Source organism: Salvelinus fontinalis, chromosome 39, assembly GCF_029448725.1.
Source record: "Salvelinus fontinalis isolate EN_2023a chromosome 39, ASM2944872v1, whole genome shotgun sequence".
In the NCBI taxonomy this organism is placed as follows: Eukaryota; Metazoa; Chordata; class Actinopteri; order Salmoniformes; family Salmonidae; genus Salvelinus; species Salvelinus fontinalis.
In genome coordinates, this window is record NC_074703.1 from 14898182 (window position 1) to 14903808 (window position 5627).

Sequence of the window (5627 nt, forward strand, 5' to 3'; positions counted from 1 at the left end):
TTTAGTAACTTCATGAATATAATTATTATTGTGTATACTGTCTCATGGTAGGCATTGTGAATCAAAGTTATAGGCACCATACATACAAAGTAAGTAGATGGAAAGCCTAGCAGAAGAAATGTGTACAAAATGATTCTGATTTACCATTTGTCAGACTCTCTGCATAGAGGGAGAATTCTTAAACAGTGTTGTTTTTATCCTCTTGGCAGGCAAAGATTACAGAATAAATTACTACCCAATTTTACTGAGTCAAAATTGCACAAAAATTGCACAATGGTATTAAAAGGACTAAGCGCTGTCCACATAAGCCTTCATTTTGATTACATTCTCCCTTTTGTTCTAATTTCTTCGAAAGACCACTTTCAGAATCCATTTAACGTCCTTTTTCAAGCTTGCAACAGGAATCTCTCAACGTCCAATGCACACTTAACAGCACATACCGGTAATTTACTACTCTCTCAAAGCCTTGTCTACAACGCTCAAAGGGATAGAAAACAGCGGTCATAAATCAACAAGAATATGTTTTGATCAGTACTGCACTCTATAGTCCAGCTTATGATTTGAAGGCTGGGCTGGGGGGGGGACACAATTCGTCCTTCTTTGTTAACATCAAAAGATTTATCTTGGAGTGATTCTGCTCCATGCATGTACATGCATGTCAATGTTATGTAGTGGTTCATTAAAACGCAGTAGGTTTTGCCAGTATTCTCTCCAGCCCACACACACACTGTCATGGAAAATTAGGTTGGTATAACCTTGAAATAACCATGTTGGTGGTCAGCTCTCCAAAACATCTAGGATATTCATGGAGTCTACTCAGTGAAATCCAGGCACTAAAATCACTAAGGTGTTGGTGAAATACTCACTTTGAAATTCAAATGCATGTTACTAAAAGTGGTGTGTGCGTGCTTTTGCTCCACTTAAGCACATGAATGTTTGGTAAAATACATTTTAAAAGTATAAAAGGTTGCATCCCAGATTTCAGCAAATGAAACGTAAAAAGTGATGAAAAGTGATATGTTTCATACTTTGGTATGTGTGAGTGACTCTCCGAAATGTGTGGCAGTGTTTGTTTGCTTCTTGCAATTATGATTATAAGTGGTTTGGTGCATACAGCTGACTGCTGTCCTGTGGCACTTGAAACTGTGGAATTTATGCCTGATAGTCTCAGGTGAATTCTTACTGACCTGTCCAGTGTCCTAGTCACTACTATTGCACCATTTAGAGGAAGGAGGACTTAGAGGAAGGAGGACATCTCACTCCACCAGCAATTTTTCTGCTATTTCATACAGAAGCATGGGTAACCCTATTTACACTATATGAGCAGAAGGCTATTATTTAGTAGAGAAGAGAATACATATTAGAGAGCAGGAAAATGTGCCAGTTTAGCGAGAGTCCAGTCCTATGTAAAATAAATTAAATCTGTCCCTTTAAGACGAGCACTAGGCAAACAGCACGGCAGTTTTTGGGAGTGGCTGAGTAACTTCACTTTGCTAAAATGAAACTAAAGTGAAGAAACATATATCAGGCAAGGAAATGTCTTTCCTCTTCAGAAATCTCTGTACACAGCTACAGTCTTCTATCGCTGTGGGCCTCTTAATAATCTAAGAACAGTCAACATTAACACAGGTGAGTAGATAAAGGTTAACCTGGCCAACTAAACACGTCATACTTGATCATCTGTTAAAGATGAACTATACATGGGGCGGCGCACAATTGTCCCAGCGTTGTCCGGGTTAGGGAGAGTTTGACCACAGAAATCTCGCAGCCATTTCCTGGTTGCAAAAATTCTAATAGTTCACCTAATTTCAATTTGTGACAAAACAAGCTAGTATAGAGAATCATTGTACCATCTAAACCGCTGTGAAATATATTTTCAATAACCAAAATGATTGTATTTTCAGCTGTTTTAAGTACAAAACCGAAAGTATAGAAATAGCGCACATAGAACAGATATACCACTTCTTAGACTTGCTTTCAATGAGAAGGATACATCTATAACTCACATTTCTATGTGAATTTTGTGGGTCGCCCAAAAAGTTACATATTGCAATTTTAAACACTTCCGCCTTTTGTAAAGGCATTTTCCCCCAATGAAGTAGATGGGTTAGCTGACAACTTCACAAAAACAATGCGCGCACTTCAATGTTGTGATTCTGGATGGCCAGATAGCTATCAACAATGACAAGAAGCTACCATGCAGGGATTCGTAGGTGGCTCGTTTCAGCTCATTGTATCTTTTTATTGATACCTGAGAGATATCCTACAAAGCAGGTTTGAGGAAAGTGGCTCACCTTTTAGCCAGATAAAATGTCTATGGCAATGAGTTCTTAAGAACTAACCTGCTCCAGGGCAGGCTAACTCCACTTACCTTGAATGAAATGACAGAGTCGCGAGTTGAGGACCAATGTAATCAGATTCCCTCCCTCTTGCAAAGATTGCATCATCATCCCCTGCATTTGAGGAAGATGACTGATTCAATATTTTATTAAATGTTTTTTGTGTGTATTAAAAAGTTAAAATACCTATCACATTATTTAGTAATGACAGAATGCATTTGAAATTTTTGTATGACTTAATACTGTAATGACCTGACTAGATCATAAAGTAGCAATTGTCCAGACAGAGGGTTGAGTTTACGAATTGAGGGATTATTAACCCATTGAATTGAGGGATCATAAAGTAGCAATTGTCCAGACAGAGGGTTGAGTTTACGAATTGAGGGATTATTATCCCAACTTTACACAACTTTATTATCCCAACTTTAGCCCACGCCAAATAAATGAAAGATACCCCACAAGCCAACCGTGACCTCTGTGAAGCCCAGACGTAAAGAGAAAGAACAAAGGCTAAACCTGGTCTTAACTTCCAATGCTCCATCCCCCTGCCCAACCCCCCTCCACGCCACTCCGCCAACCACCAGGATGCCCGGCATCAGAACATTCCAGGCATTCCCGTGATTGGCAGATAGCAGGTTGATTGGCATGTCGGACCCCGCGAAAACTGGTAAGTACAACGCAACCCACTAATAGCCTAACACATAGCACACCGCTGTCTGTGCGGGTCGCTACAATACAAGTATTTTATCGATAGGAGTTGCTTGTGCATTGATAAGCACATCAAAGACACCATTAAAGATAAGTAGTAAAATGAAGACTGCACTTCTAAAGGCCTATTTCACACTATAGCCTGCTGGATTTTCAAAATAACTTTTCCTTCGTTTTGATTTCGGCACTGACTTGCCCATGGACTGATGGTTTCAACATTGTCTCAATAAAGAGTTTGGCGTTCAACCAGCTACATGCGACATGCACGCTCAGTTACAATCCTGCTAGAGTTGGCGGCAGGCGGGCAAGAAATATCCACCGTCATAGTATAGATGAAGCCTGACCTTCAATGTGAAGCTAACTGAAGTTGGTTAGCTTTAGAAAACCCTGAGTAGATCTAGCTTGCTTCGTAGGGTACCCCGCATGTCTTGTTTTGAGGTGTTTTGACTGATGTCACGTCTATGCTAATATGACTGCTGTCTATGCTAATATGACAAATTTGGTAGCTATCTAACCAATAAGTGTAATGATGTATTTGAAAGACAAGTGCTCACTGTGTAAATTCATTTATGCTTTCAATAAACATTGAAGACAAAATATAGTTTACACATGGTCAACAATTAAGCCAACACCATCTATTTTGCCCCATAGTTACCTGCGCATTGGTTTTGTTGCTAAACAACAAACCCATATATGGTAAGAGCTATTCAAATGAGCTCGTATCCTAGTAAATGCACTGAAATTAAAAATTAAAAAAAGATTGGTTGGGATCATAACCAATTCATTCAGTTCAGAAAGTCAACTGAAATTCCAAAGTCCAAATTTTCCCACATTCACATTCGACTTCCTGAATTGACTGAATTTTTTTTTTTAAATTAGCCCTATTCAAAACATATTATCTCTAAAATTGTCTGTTTAGTCATTAGTTTTGTATTGTAGAGAGCCAACTGATTCCAGGAGTCTCCTGCAGTCTCCTGTCTGAAGACCAGTTCTTGTGCTCTGTCTGTCTGGATGTGTTCACTGAGCCAGTCACCACTCCATATGGACACAACTTCTGCAAGGCCTGTATAAGACAGTACTGGAATAGCAATGACCTGTGTCCAATGTGTAAGGAGAAATTCCACAGATAACATGCGCTTCGCATCAATACTTTCATATCTGAGATTGCTGCTCAGTTCATGAAGTCAGTTGAAGGCCACCAGAAGCTGAGATCAATGCCCCGTTAAACCCATTACATGCGCTGCTGCTACTGTTTATTATCTATCCTGTTGCTTAGTCACTTTACCCCTAGCAATGTGTGCATATCTGCCTCAGTTACCTCATACCCCTGCACAATCGACCCAGTACTGGTACCTTGTGTATATAGCCAAGTTATGGTTACTAATTGTGTATTTATTCCTTGTGTTATTTTTAACAAAATACCTTTCTATTTTTATCTCCGCATTGTTGGGAAGGGCTCGTAACTAAGCATTTCACTGTTAGTCTACACCTGCTGTTTACGAAGAATATGACAAATAAAATTAGATTTGAGCATCTAATATGTTTTGTTGGTTATTTCTCATGCACCCCAAAGGGATGTCTCATAAATGGTAATTGTGTGTGCGTGCATGCTGGAGCACACACATTTTTTGGGGTTCCAAGTGTCTGTGTGAATTTGTGTCCAAGAGGGTGTTTGTGTCCAAATGCATGTGTGTCCATACCCAGACAGACTCTGGTGAGATGCAGAGAGAAGCAGCAATAGGCTAGGTCTGGAACGTTCTGTTTCTAGGTTTCTCTCTGTCACCTAGAGATAAATCAAAGTGATGCTCTCCACTCAGGGAAAAAGGTCCAATTACTCAGCTCCTACTAAGTGACTGTGCTGCACCAGCCTGAAACTGCTAAAAGTACCAGACAAGTGTTGATACTATGTCCCGAACAGAACAGTTATTGTTAGTGACCAGCAATCACACCTCTCATAGCAGAGAGATGCTATGTTAGGGAGTTTTATATAAGTATATTAGGTGATAGTTATGCTTGTTATTCAAGTCAATACTTTTTCACTGGGTTTCATTTCAGTTGTCCCCAGGCTCATTTGCTACCGCATATAGACAGAGAGTCGGCTGATGGAGTAGATTAAGTTGACGTTTTAAGAGATGACCCAAATGCAGACTGTAGAAGTAACAATGTTTATTACAGCAACAGGGGCAGGCAAATGACAGGTCAAGGCAGGGTAGTGGTCGATAATCCAGAGTAGTGGGGCAACAGTACAGGGCGGCAGACAGGCAGGAATGGTCAAAACTGGGACAATAGAAAACAGGGACTATAACAAAGACAGACGCAAGGGTAACCACTGATAGTTTTGAACTAACAAAACGAACTGGCACAGACAGACAGAAAACACAGGTATAAGTACTCAGGGGATAATGGGGAAGATGGGCGACACCTGGAGGGGGTGGAGACAAGCACAAGGACAGGTGAAACAGATCAGGGCGTGACACCAAATGGACCTCAAGCAGAGCTCCCAGTACAGTAGAACCATATTGAGAATGACTCAACATTGAGAATGATTCAACATTGAGAATGACTGAATGAGTTTTGTGC

General features: G+C 40.2%; 1 long non-coding RNA gene across 1 annotated transcript; it reads left to right on the plus strand.

The window, feature by feature from the left end:
- The first annotated feature begins 1517 nt into the window (after positions 1-1517).
- Positions 1518-4572, plus strand: LOC129838704 (uncharacterized). The gene is made up of 3 exons (XR_008756889.1): positions 1518-1629; positions 2769-3006; positions 3987-4572. It is a non-coding gene; the product is annotated as an uncharacterized LOC129838704 (long non-coding RNA).
- The last annotated feature ends 1055 nt before the right edge of the window (positions 4573-5627 follow it).